At 33.4% G+C, this 13,827-nt stretch overlaps 1 long non-coding RNA gene across 1 annotated transcript in view; it reads left to right on the top strand.

Annotated features, from left to right (window-relative positions):
• The first annotated feature begins 334 nt into the window (after positions 1-334).
• Positions 335-13,827, top strand: part of LOC141542673 (uncharacterized) — a 36,740-nt gene continuing 23,247 nt past the window's right edge. The window contains exons 1-2 of the long non-coding RNA XR_012482233.1: positions 335-399; positions 1,994-2,165. This is a non-coding gene — a long non-coding RNA (uncharacterized LOC141542673). The remainder of the gene's footprint in view (positions 400-1,993; positions 2,166-13,827) is intronic.

The raw sequence follows: 13,827 nt of genomic DNA, 5'->3' as shown, positions 1-13,827 counted from the left end.
AGGGATAAAGAAGTAATAACATTTCCAGACCTAAAACTATATTATAAAATAGGAGTCATTAAAAAAAATCTGATAATGGTTTAAAATAGAGAGCTAGATCAATGGAACATATTAGACAAGAGAGAACTGGAAAAATGGAACTAACCACCTATTTTTTTTTTTTTCATTTAATAGTATTTTATTTTCCAATTACATTTAAAGATGGTTTTCAGCTTTCAATTTTGTAAGATTTTGAGTATTCTCCCTCCCTTACTTCCCCCTCTTCCCCATGACAGCAAACAATTTGATTTACATTATACATGTACAATCATTTTAAACCTACTTCATGTTTCTCAGGTTGTGAAAGAAAAATCAAAATAAAAGGGAAAAACCATAAGAAAGAAGAAAATAACAAAAAAGGTAAAAATAGTATATTTTGATCTGCATTCAGTCTCATTGGATCTTTTTCTGGATGGAGATGGCATTTTATTTTATTTTATTTTTTTTCCCCCCCCTGAGGCTGGGGTTAAGTGACTTGCCCAGGGTCACACAGCTAGGAAGCATTAAGTGTCTGAGATTAGATTTGAACTTGGGTCCTCCTGAATTTAAGGCTAGTGCTCTATCCACTGCGCCACCTAGCTGCCCCCAGGAGATGGCATTTTCCAACTCAAATTTATTGGAATTCTCTTGGAGCACTGTATTGCTGAGAAGAGCTAAATCTGTCATAGTTAATCATCACACAGTCTTAACTGTTACTGTATGCAATGTTCTTTTGGTTCTGCTCACTTCACTCAGCATCAGTTCATGTAAGGGTTTCCAGGCTTTTCTGAAATCAGTTTGCTTATCATTTCTTATAGAACAATATATTCCATTACATTCAAATGCCACAACTTATTTTGCCATTTCCAATTGATTGCCTCCATTCAGTTTCCAATTCCTTGTCACCCCAAAAAGAACTGCTGCAAACATTTTTGCTCATATGGGTCCTTTTCCCTCTTTTATGATCTCTTTGGAATATAGATCCAGTAGTGGCACTGGATGCAGTTTGTTAGACTTTTGTACATAATTCCAAATTGTTCTTCATAATTACCTACTTAATTGTTGATAAAGTGGAAAACATAAACTATCTAGGAAAAAAATTCCTTATTTGACAAAAAAAAAAAAACTGCTGGGAAAATGCGAAAATACTCTAGCAGAAACTGCAGTAGGCCAATACATTAGACTATTTTTTCAGAATACATTCTAATTCGACTTCTTCACATTAACGCATCTAGGATAAAATGGGAAATGCTCAGATTGGGGAAAAACTTTATATAAATTTTTCTGATGAGATTTGATATCCAAGATATATGAATAGTTTGTTGGTTGTTATCCTTTGTTCTCAAAGAGGATCAAAAATGTCAATACTATATTAGAGTCAAGTTTTATTATATCTAACTGTGGCTGAGCAGATCAGTTTGAGCTCAGAATCCTCTGCCACAGGTCAGGCAGAAATAGTCCATATGAACATTTGAGTTTTCTTCTCTAACTTTGTGCATCTCACCTTTCTTCTGAGCTACTTCAATTCTGTTTTGTACATAGAGCACAGCACCTTCTGTGATAAAGGCATACCATGCTGACTGGTCCTGTGCCAGTGCCTCCCATGTTATGCAATCAAATCTGAAGTTCTTAAGAGTGTCCTTGTATCACTTTTTCTGATCTGATGAGTTCTTCATAAAATGGTCTTTTTTGCAAGTGTATATTTGGTATTCAAATAATGTAACCAACCAATGAAGTTGCACTCTTAGAATTTGAATGCTTGACAGTTTAATTTGAGAAAGTACCTCAGCATCTGGTATCTTATCCTACCAGATGATCTTCAGATTCTTTCTAAGACAATTCAAATGGAAGCAATTCTGTTTCCTGGCATGGCACTGCTATACTGTCCAAATTTCATAGGTATACAATAGTGAGGTTACACAATAGATCTGTACTAGACAGTCTAATACCTCTTCTCTCCCATACTTTCTTTCAGAGCATCCCAAACATTGAGCTAGCTCTGGCAATGTATGCTTCAATCTCATTATCAATGTGGACATTCCTGGAAAGCATATTGCCAACATAAATGAATTTATCTACAGCATTCAAAACTTCCCCATTTGCTGTAATCAATGGTTCTACATATGGATGATGTGGTGCTGCCTGATGTAAGTACTTACATATTTTTGAATATATTTAGAATATTTAAATTTAAATTTTGACATGTTTAAAATATTTAAAAATATATGTCTTAGAAATGTTAACTTTGGGCATATATATATGTAATGTGAATATTATGTATGGTTATATTCATAAGTACTTATATATGTATATAAGTGTATATATGTGTGTGTATAAAACTAATAGCCATGTCCCAGTGGATAAGTGGTCCAGGATATGAAAAAACAATTCTCAAAAGAGAAAATGCAAACTATTTAAAATCATATGTAAGAAAGCTCACCATCATTAGTAATACAAGAAATACACATCAAAACAGCTCAGAGGTTTCGTCTTACTCTGCAAATTTTTAAAGATGACAAAAAAGAGCAATAATCAATATTAGAGAAATTATGGGCACAATAATACATTGTTGTTGGAGTTCTGAAATAGTGGAATTATACACATAAAATGACTAAATATCCATAGCTTTTGAACTAGAGATTTTGTTTTGGGGCTTATACCCCAAGGAAGTTATTGATAAGAAAAAAATTCCTATAAAATATCAAAATAATCACATTGGTGCTTTTTTGTGATAGATAAGAATTAGAAACATAGTAGATGCCCAGCGAGTGTGAAATGACTAAACAAATTGTGATACATGAATGTAATGAATGGAATATTACTGTGCTGTAAGGAATGATGAACATGATAGATTCAGAGAACCATGGAAATAGCTACACAAAGTGATGCAAAGGAAAGCAATCATGGCCAAGAAAAAACAATGTACATAATAACTACAATAATATACATGGAAAAATCAATCATATACTTCCAAATAAAGAATGAATATAACAAAATTGTAAAGATCCAGGATGACTCAAAGAAATATGAGAAGACACTCCTAACACACTCCTCTATAGAAGTGGGAAGTCCTTAGATATTACACATCGTATAGATTTTGGGACTTTTTCATTGTATCAATTAGTTGTGCTGATTTTTTTTCCTTACTTGTAGTTAATTGTTCTTTAAATGTTTAATAGAATTCACATGTAAATTCATTTGGTCCCGGGGATTTTTTCTTAGGTAAATGATTAATAGTTTGTTTTATTTCTTTTTCTAAGATGGGACTGTTTAATCAATTTACTTCTTCCTCTGTTAATCTGGGCAAGCTATATTTTTGAAGGTATTCTTCTATTTCATTTAAGTTATCGAATTTATTGGCATAAAGTTGGGCAAAGTAACTCCTAATTATTGCTCTAATTTCCTCTTCATTAATGGTGAGTTCTCCCTTTTCATTTTTAAGACTAACAATTTGATTTTCCTCTTTCCTTTTTTTAATCAAATTTACTAAGGATTCATATATTTTGTTGATTTTTTTCATAGAACCAACTCTCAGTTTTATTAATTAATTCAATAGTTTTTTACTTTCAATTTTATTAATCTCTCCTTTTATTTTTAGAATTTCAAATTTAGTGTTTACTGGGGGGGTTTTAATTTGTTCCTTTTCAAGCATTTTTAATTGCAAGCCCAATTCATTGACCTTCTCTTTCTTTATTTTATGCAAGTAGGCCTCTAGAGATATAAAATTTCCCCTTAATACTGCTTTGGCTGCATCTCACACATTTTGGTATGTTGTTTCATTATTGTCATTTTCTTGGATGAAGTTATTAACTATGTCTATGATTTGCTGTTTCACCCAATCATTCTTTAGGATGAGATTATTTAGTTTCCAATTATTTTTTGGTCTATTTTCCCCTGGCTTTTTATTGAATGTAATTTTCATTGCATCATGGGCTGAAAGCTATGCATTTATTATTTCTGCCTTACTGCATTTGAATTTGAGGTTTTTAATGTCCTAATATATGGTCAATTTTTGTATCAGTTCCATGAACTGCTGAAAAGAAAGTGCACTCCTTTCTGTCTCCATTTAGTTTTCTCCAAAGATCTATCATATCTAACTTTTTTAGTATTCAATGTACCTCTTTGACTTCTTTCTTATTTATTTTGTGGTTTGATTTATCTAATTCTGAGAGTGCAAGGTTGAGATCTCCCACTATTATAGTTTTGCTGTCTATTTCTTTTTGCAGCTCTCTTAATTTCTCTTTTAAGAATTTGGATGCTACACCACTTGGTGCATATATGTTTAATATTGATATTGTTTCATTGTCTATGCTACCCTTTAGCAAGATATAGTGCCCTTCCTTGTCTCTTTTAATTAGATCAATTTTTGCTTTTGCTTGATTTGAGATCAGCATGGCTACCCCTGCTTTTTTGACTTCACCTGAAGCATAGTAGATTCTGCTCCAACCTTTTACCTTTATTCTGTATGTATCACCCTGCTTCAAGTGTGTTTCCTGTAAACAACATATTGTAGGATTCTGGCTTTTAATCCAGGCTGCTAACCGCTTTCTCTTTATGGGGGAGTTTACCCCATTCACATTTATGGTTAAAATGACTAATTCTGTATTACTTGCCATCTTATTAACTCCTGCTTATGCTTTTCTCCTTTCTTTCCCCTTTACCCCCCCTCCCCAGTATTAAACTTGTGAGCACCACTTGCTTTTCTCAGTTCTCCCTTTTTAGTATCCCTCCTCCTACCTTAGAGTTCCTCCCCCTATTTTACCCCTTTTCCTCATAATTTCTGTATTCCCTTCCACTTAGCTTACTCCTTCCATTTTCACTCTTCAATGAGGTGGAAGAAGTTTCACCATAAATTGAATATGTCTAAAATTTTTCTCTTTAAGCCAATTCTGATGTGAGTAAGATACACACTGTTGTTTATCCCCCTCCATTCTTTCTCTCAGATATAATAGGTTTCCTTTTCCTTTTTGTGAGATGTAGTACCCCCATTTTGCCCTTTTTCTGGTACAATTTCCTTTCCACCTCTAGTTTCTAGGACAAATTATACATGTGTTTTTATATATTTTTATAGCAGAAATATGGTTCCCAAGATTTCTTTTTACCTTTCTAGGTTTCTCTTGAGTTCTATATTTGGAGATCAAACTTTTTGTTTAGTTCCATTTTCTCCATCAGAAATAGATGAAATTCACTTATTTTATTGAAAGTCCATCTTCTTCCTTGGAAAAAAATGCTCATTTTGGATGGGTAAATTATTTTTGGCTGCATACCAAGTTCCTTAGCCTTTTGGAATATCAGGAGGCCCTTCGATCCTTTAATGTGGATGCTACTAGATTCTGGGTAATCCTTATTGTGGCTCCTCTATATCTGAATTCCCCACAGCATGCAGTATTTTTTCCTTGGTTTGATAGTTCTGGAATTTGGCTACTATATTTCTTGGAGTTTTGATTTTAGGGTCCCTTTCAGTAGGTCATCAATGAATTCTTTCAATGTCTATTTTTACCCTCAGTTTCTATAACATCTGGGCAGTTCTCTTTGATAATTTCCTTGAAAATAGTGTCCAGGCTTTTTTTTTCATCATATTTTTCAGGGAGTCCAATAATTCTCAGATTGTCTTTCCTAAATCTATTTTCCAGGTCTGTTGTTTTCCCAAAAAGGTATTTGACATTTTTTCCCATTGTTTCAATGCTTGACTGGTTCTTTGTTTCTCCTTGAGTCATTCAATTCCATTTGTTCAATTCTGATTTTCAATGAATTATTTTCTACACTCACTTTTTAATATCTTTTTCTAATTGTCCAATTGAGTTTTTAAGTGAGTTGTTTTGTTCTATGGAATTTTTTTCCATTTCGCCAATTTTATTTTTTAGAGAGCTATTTTCTTTTTCCAGTTCACTAATTCTGTTTTTCAAGGATTTGATTTCTTTGTCCACTCTATCTTTAAATGAGTGGGATGACTTATCCAGACCCTCTTGCCAAGCTTCCCTTTCCTTTGCCCACTTTTCTTCTAACTCTCTTTTAAGAGCCTTTTTAATTTCTTCTATGAGAGTCTTGTGTGTTGAGGACCAGATCATATCCCCTTTTGGGGATTCATCTGGAGACAATCTGTATTTAGTCTCCTCAGGGTTTAAAGTCTGCTTTCTATCCGTATAGAAGCTATCAATAGTTAAGAGTCCATTTTAATTTTTTGCTCATTTTGTCAGAGAAGAATTAAAAAAACAAACTAACTAACAAGAAAAACAAATGCAGTCTGAATTTTTGGGAGGTGGGAGGCAGGGGCTGGATGGTGTTACCAGGCTTCCTCTACAGACTGGGGGGGCAGCAGTGAGGCACAAGCAGAACAAAAATGGTTGTGCTGCATCTGTGCTCTGAGACTCTGAGAGTGTGCTGAGATACTCTGGATGGGTGTGGCCAAGTCCCTAGAGACTCTAGATTTTCATCGTTATGGTCTTTACCTCCTTTGTTTACAACTCCTCTATTGGTCTACTGACTTGCTGCCAGGGCAAAGTATCTACACTGTGGTAAAGATCTCCCCAAAGAAACGGCTGAAATCACACTCTACCCCCCTCAGTCAGCTCTGTACTCTCACTGTCTGCTAAGCTGCCACTGCCTACCTGTCTTCAGTCTGCGCCTGATCTAACCATCCCCACCCACGAGCAAAAACAGACCTTTTCTGCCGAATCTTGAGGATATCTTCTGTTGGTAATTATTTGATTTTTGTTTGTTTGTTTGTTTTTTCAGTCAAACACTAATTCCAAGGCCTTGTCATGAAATAAATTCTGAGAGCAAAGATGGAGATTAAGTAGATGTGTGTATCCTCTCTGCCATATTGGCCGGGAGTCTCTATTTTTTCCCTTTTAAAAATTACTGTTTATTATATGCTATGGGTATTTTGGGGGGAGAGAAGTAATAACAGTGAAGATAATTATGGTGATTTTTGAAATGAAAGACATGAATAAAAACTTATTATTATATCTTCTTTAGCAATGGCTTAAAAACATTAATTAAAATATCAACTAAATGAACAGGTAGAACTGAAACAAATCAAACAAATATAATGAAAGGAAGGAATAAAAAAGTAAGAATAAGAAAAGAAAGAAAAATTCAGGTAAGAAATTCAGGAATGCACAAAGTAAAGGAAAAGATAATATCTGGTGATATCATTTTAAAGATGAATAAAAATGATTAAAGAAGAATTTATGACTCACATAAAAATAATTGGCAGAACAAAAAACTTGAATAATTGCAACTCTCACCAAAGAAATTTTGAAATGGAATAATTGATTGGAAATACAAGTATACCTCTAAATCTGAGCACACATTTCTTTTGAGCTACTTTGGTTCTGCTTTGCTCTTATAATACAACACTTTCTTTGATGAGGGCATGCTGTGCTCACTAGTTCTGTGCCAATGTCTCCCATGTTGTGCAGTCCAAAGTTACTCAGAGAGATCTTGAAAGTGTTCTTGTATCACTTTTTCTGACCTCAATCTGAGCTCTTGCCTTGTATGAGTTTTCTGGAAAATAGTCTTTTAGGCAAGAATACATTTGTCATTCAAATTCAGCCCATCAGAATTGTGCTCTTTACAGTAGAGTTGGAATGCTTGGCAGTTTAACTCAAGAAAGGATCTCAATATCTGGTACCTTATCTTCAAAATGATCTTCAGAATCATCCTAAGAAAATTCAAATATAAATAATTCAGTTTCCTGGCATGGTGCTGGTATATTGTCTCCATTTCATAGACATACAAACAATGAAATTAGTACAATGCCTCTGTATTCCTTTAGATTTCTAGGAAGTCTAATACCTCTTCTTTTGTGCACTTCCTTTGTAATCTCCCAAACCCTGAGATAGCTTTGGCAATGTGTATATCCATAGACAGTATGTTGTCAAGATAAGTGAACTTATCCACAGTATTCAAAACTTTTAATTTGCTGTAATTGATGGTCTCATGTATGGCTGATGTGGCACTGGCTGGTGGAACACCTGTGTTTTCTTGTTGTTATCAGTTAGGTCAAAATTAGAGGACAAACAACAGAAAAATGGCCTATACTTTGTTGCATTTCAGTTTCAAAGGTTACATTGAGTGCACAAACATCTGTGAACAAAAAATCATGTACCAACTCTCTCTCTGAGACTATTTAGTCTTGATTTATGGTCTTTTCAGGTTAAAATAATTTACCATCAGTGTGGTAGCTGATCTTTCTGCCATGTTCTTGGTCATTGAAGATATCTGATGACACTTCTGAAAATATCATGTTAAAAACCATAAGAGCCAAGACAGAGAATTGTTTTGCTCCACTGGTGACTAGCAAAGTGCAAGAAAACTTTTGATTCTCCAGAGCTCAGGCAAGCATGCCATCATGAAATTGATGAAATTCCCCAGGCAACCAAATTTTGGCATAATTTTCCTATAAGCCCAGGTGACTGACAGTATCAAAGGCTTTGCTCAGATTAAGGAAAGTTGTTTTGCTCCTGGAATTTTTTCGGGAGTTGTTGGGTAGCAAACACTTTAGTGACTGTTCCATGGTCCTTTCTGAAGCCAAAGTAGACATGTGAGCTAAGTGTAAGTGCTTTTTAAATTGACATCAATTCCATTATTATTTGATTTAAGATGTGTTCATTTATTTCATTTTTCATATTAGATTTAAACCTCATAAAGGAAAAAACTTCTGTTTCATACTTTTAATTCTCCTGTGATATGTTAACAAATTGTTTCATTGATAACATTTAAGAAATTCAAATAATGACTGAGAAATGAAAAACTAAATATTAAAGTATCACAGAAGGCAGAACTAAGCCTGAAATCTGTTAAGATTAAGTTTGTTCAAGATGTAACTTCCATATGTGTTATTCCAGGAATAACTTCATCATTTTCATTATCACAAATTATCACATAAAGCACTTCTATGCTATAAAGCAAACTTGTAGATTATCTTTCCTTTGTCAAAAGATATTTGTAATAGAAGAGGGCATCTCATTTTTTCAACAAAAAAAATCAGTTTACGAGGTCTTTTAAAAGGCTGATAAGATTTTATGACCTTGCTTAAGCTGATGGCCCCTAGGAATTTGGTAAGTTTACAAATAAGGAGATTTACAAACTCTCTGTCTCTGTCTCTCTCTCTTCTTTCCCCCCCAAAAATTAATATTCTTCCCCTTTAAAATATACCCAATTAAATACTTTGCAGATTTTAACATTCTATAAAAGCCTCTAGTGACTCATGGTGTCCAAATCAAAAGGAGTTCAATTATTCAATGACACAATCTTATCATCTTAAAAGCATTTATCATTAATCTAAAGCATAAAATAAAACTAACTACTAGTCAGATGACATTGAATCAGTCAAATACATTTTCAAATCATCTTACATAGAAAACTATCTTATCACCTTTGGCATTTTACACTAATCACATCAAAAACCTAGTGCAGTATTCAATTAAAGAAGTAACAATAATTAATATTTATATAGTGTTTACTACATGCCAGGTATTATGTTAAGTACTTTACAATCATGTGATTTTGGAAGAGGGTATCATTTTATCCTTTTTATGGATTAGTTAACTTAAACAGAGAAGGAGTTACTTGCCTAAAATCATACAGCCAACAAATTTACAGAGAGATCAGATTTTTAACTCATATTCTCCTTGATCCATGTGTTTTCAGCATTCTGCTTTAATGTTAAATCCTAATGATAAAAGAGGCACAAAAATTCACTGAAGAGAACTCCTTAAAAATCAGACTTAGGCAAATAGAAAAAGAAGTACAGAAATTCACTGAGGAAAATAATTCTTTACAAATTAGAATTGAGCAAGAAGAAACTAATGACTTCATGAAACTTCAAGAAAAAACAAAACAGTCAAAAGAATGCAAAAAATAGAAGAAAGATGTAAGAAAGAGTGTTGATATCTTAGACCTGCTAGTTACCTCCTGCAAAAGATCCTAAAATGAAAATCCCCAGGAATATTCCTGCCAAATTCCAAAGTTGCCAAGCCAAGGAGAAAATATTGCTAACAACTACAAAGAATTCAAATATCATGGAACCACACTCAAGATTTAGTGAATTCTATACAAAAGAAGCAAAGAACTTAGAATGTGATATACTGGAAGGTAAAGGATTTAGAATTACAGCCAAGAGTAACCTACCCAGCAAAACTTAATGTAATACTGTAAAGGAAAATGCATATTTAAGGAAATAAAGAACTTTCAAGTATTCCTAATGAAAAGACCAGAGCTGAATAGAAAGTTTGACATTCAAACAGAAGACTCGAGAAGCATAAGAAGGTAAACATGAAAGAGTAATTATAAGGGATTCAATAAAGTAAAATGGTTTATATTCCTGTATGGGAAGATGATACATCTTACTCTCAAGAGCTTTATTATTATTAGAACAGTTAAAAGAACATAAACATAGGCCATGTTGGCATTATAGCCAAAAGAAAAAAAAATGAAGAGGGAAAAAGAAGGACATACTTGGGAAAGGGAAATGAGTTATATTCTTGCTTTTTAAAAAATATGTTTTGCATGATTTCACATGTATAACTTTATCATATTGCTTGCTTTCTTAGTGAGTAGAAAATGGCATAGGAGAGAGATAGAAATTTGTAATTCAAAATTTAAAAAGAAAAGGATGTTTAAAAATAAAAACTCTAAACTTTTAAAAACAGATATAGAGAAAATTAACCTCTGACTTGACTTTGAAATTGTGTTGCTTCTAGCATAAATACTTTCAATGTCTATGTAGTCTAGTCCAACTGTATAGAAGTTTCTGACTTCATTTTCTTCCTCACATAAAGTATCAGGAACTTAGATATTGTGAATGTGCTGGTTCTACTGTATTTAATGATAAAAAGAGATTGCTTATAGGAGTATTAGTAGAGCTCTTCCATTTCACATCTCTTTCTTGTCCTTGTTCCATCTATAGTAAAAATATAATTTTGTATTGTCTCATGTCTTTTTTCCCCAAAATTTATTTTATTAAAAGAAACGGAATAAGAAAAAACAAAAACGAAAAAGGAATAAAAACCAAAAGAGAATATTGTCATGTGCCCAGCAGAATATCAGGAAGGATTCAAAATAAATACCAGTTCAAGAATTTATGTATTAGTAGAAGAAATTATATTCATGAATGTTCATCTTTACTTCCTTGTAAATTATTCTTTTGTTCTCTGCTGTCCATCTTTTTTACTTTTATTCTTTTTTTCCTCTTTCATCCCCTCCCACCCCCTAAGCAGGCCATAGTTAAGAAAGGATGTATTTATATATACATATGTGGATATATACATACATACATACCCCTACAAAAAGTTACATATCTATCTTTCCCATCCCTACTGACCTTGGCTTTAATTCTGCTCATTTGCCTTGCTATTACTTTACCACTCCCTATCCATGGATCCCTCTCTTGTCTTCTACCCTCACTTTTTGCTTCCCCATCCATTTATCCCTCCCCCCTTATTTTTAATAGATTTTGGAGGGTGTTATACCCTTCATAGTGTATGTGTATATATACATATATATACATATATATATATATACATATATATATATATATATATATATATATATATATATATATATATATATATATATATATATATATATATATATATATCTCATGGCCTATTTAACCCATTGCCAATGTGTGAGTAGGTTTTCAGAACTATAAGCCCTCCTCCCTCCTCCAATGCTTCTGTCTATTCTTCTCTGCACCTCATTTGTATAATATAATTACTATTTTTACTTTGACTCTGCCCCAATCTTTGTTTTGAGCTGTTGTATTGTTGATGTCAACCTTAAACATATGCTATAAATTTTCCATGTAAAAAAATTAATTTATCCATGTTGAGTTCCTTGAAATTGCTCTTTGATATTTGCTCTATGTTAAATTTTCTTTTATGTTAGAGTTTGGTTGGTAGAAAGTCCTGAAAATCTGCAAGTTCATCAAATATTCATTTTTTCTTTTTCACTATTATACATAATTTTGCCAAATATGATATTTTTGGCCCCAGACCTAGTTCTTTTGATTGTTGGTAGATATGATTCCAGGACCTGCAGTCTTTTATTGTAGCTGCTGATAAATCTTGTACAATTCTAATTGTAGCTCCAGCACATTTGAATTGTTTTTTTCTTGTTCCTTAAAACATTTTCTCTTTGATCTGAGAGTTTAGAAATTTGGCAGTAATATTCCTGTGCAACTTTCCACAAAGAATCTCTTTGTTGAGGTGATCGGTGGATTTTTTCTCTTTCCCATTTCATGTTCTATCATTCCAGGACAATTTTCTTATATTACTTCTTGCATTATTATGTCAATAACAATTTTTAGTTAGTCCAATTATTCTTATATTTTCTCCTTCTTGATCCATTCCCCAGATCTGTTGTTTTTTCTATTAGATATTTCACATTCTGTTCTATTTCCTCATTCTTTATAATCTGTTTTGTTATTTCTTGGTCTCTCGTAGCTTCACTGGCTTTCCTTTGCCCAATTCTTTTTTTTTTTTTTTTCTTTTCTGAGGCTGGGGTTAAGTGACTTGCCCAGGGTCACATAGCTAGGAAGTGTTAAGTGTCTGAGACCAGATTTGAACTTGGGTCCTCCTGAATTCAGGGCTGGTACTCTATCTACTGTGCCATCCAGCTGCCCCCTCCCTTGCCCAATTCTAATTTTTGAAGAGTTATTTTCATCTTTGAGCTTCTGTACCTCCTTATCTAGTTGGATAACTTTATTTTAATAATCTTGTTTTTCTTAGATGGTTTTTATTTTTATTTTTTTTAGTTTTTTCCTTAATGTCTCTTATTTTACTTCTAAGTTCTTTTTTGAGTTCTTCAATAAATTCTCTTTGGGCAGGGAGCCATTTCACATTACTCTTAGAGATGAAAGCTTTTTTTTACTTCAGTGTCCTCCTCTGAAAATGAACCCTGGTCTTCCCTGTTCCCATAGTTGAGTGTGGCATTTCTAATTAGCTGAGGTTCCCTCAGTCTTCCCCAATTCAGACTCTGAGTCCACAAACAATCCAGGAGGTGAAAGTTTCCTGCTAAGGTTCCAATCACACCCAGTTGACCCAGGGGCTCCCCATTTACTGTTTCAGTGGAGCTAGCTGGAGGTTTTGCACTTCACTTGGGTTAATCCCAGCCTAGATCTTTCTTCAGATCTTCTTGGGTTGAATCAGCAGAACCCCTGTTCTATTCCAATTATTCTTGATTTTTCATGAATTCGTCTTGAGGCACAAATTTGTTCTCTTTGTGGGGGAAATCAGAAGAGTGAAATTTACCAACCTACTCCACCATCTTCTCAGAATCCTCCCATCTCATGTTTAGTGGGATTAAGTTACTTGATTACCTTCATACATCTAGTAAGTGAGCATAGCTGGGATTTGAGCCCAAGTCCTTTCACATTAAAGCCAAGGTTTTTCCTTTTATACACCATTATCTCCAGAAATACTCTTGGCATAATCTGATTTAGTTTGGTCTCTCTCCAAATTTTCTTCAAGCTTATTTCATTGCCCTTTATTGTTTCATGAGGTGATTCTGCTCTTCATTTTCATTTTTGTAATAATTCATAAATAAGCTCAAATCAAGTCTTTGGTCTGTTTCATTTCTTAATCTGAAACTACATATTTCAACACTTTAAAAAAATCCTCTATTGCTTTCACCCTCATAGTCAAGTCATCTTGCATTGGAGTATGTTCACTTAGTTTAAAGACTGCCAAAATTGCAATCATTTGAGAAAAATGAAAAGTTCAAGAAACAGAGTTTCTGGTAATTAGTAATTAACCTGTTAATTAGGCTAGCTAATAGTGAATAAACTGATGGTCAGTGTTT

The sequence above is a fragment of the Sminthopsis crassicaudata genome, chromosome 5 (assembly GCF_048593235.1).
Source record: "Sminthopsis crassicaudata isolate SCR6 chromosome 5, ASM4859323v1, whole genome shotgun sequence".
Classification (NCBI taxonomy): Eukaryota; Metazoa; Chordata; class Mammalia; order Dasyuromorphia; family Dasyuridae; genus Sminthopsis; species Sminthopsis crassicaudata.
This window is presented reverse-complemented; position numbering and strand designations above follow the sequence as displayed.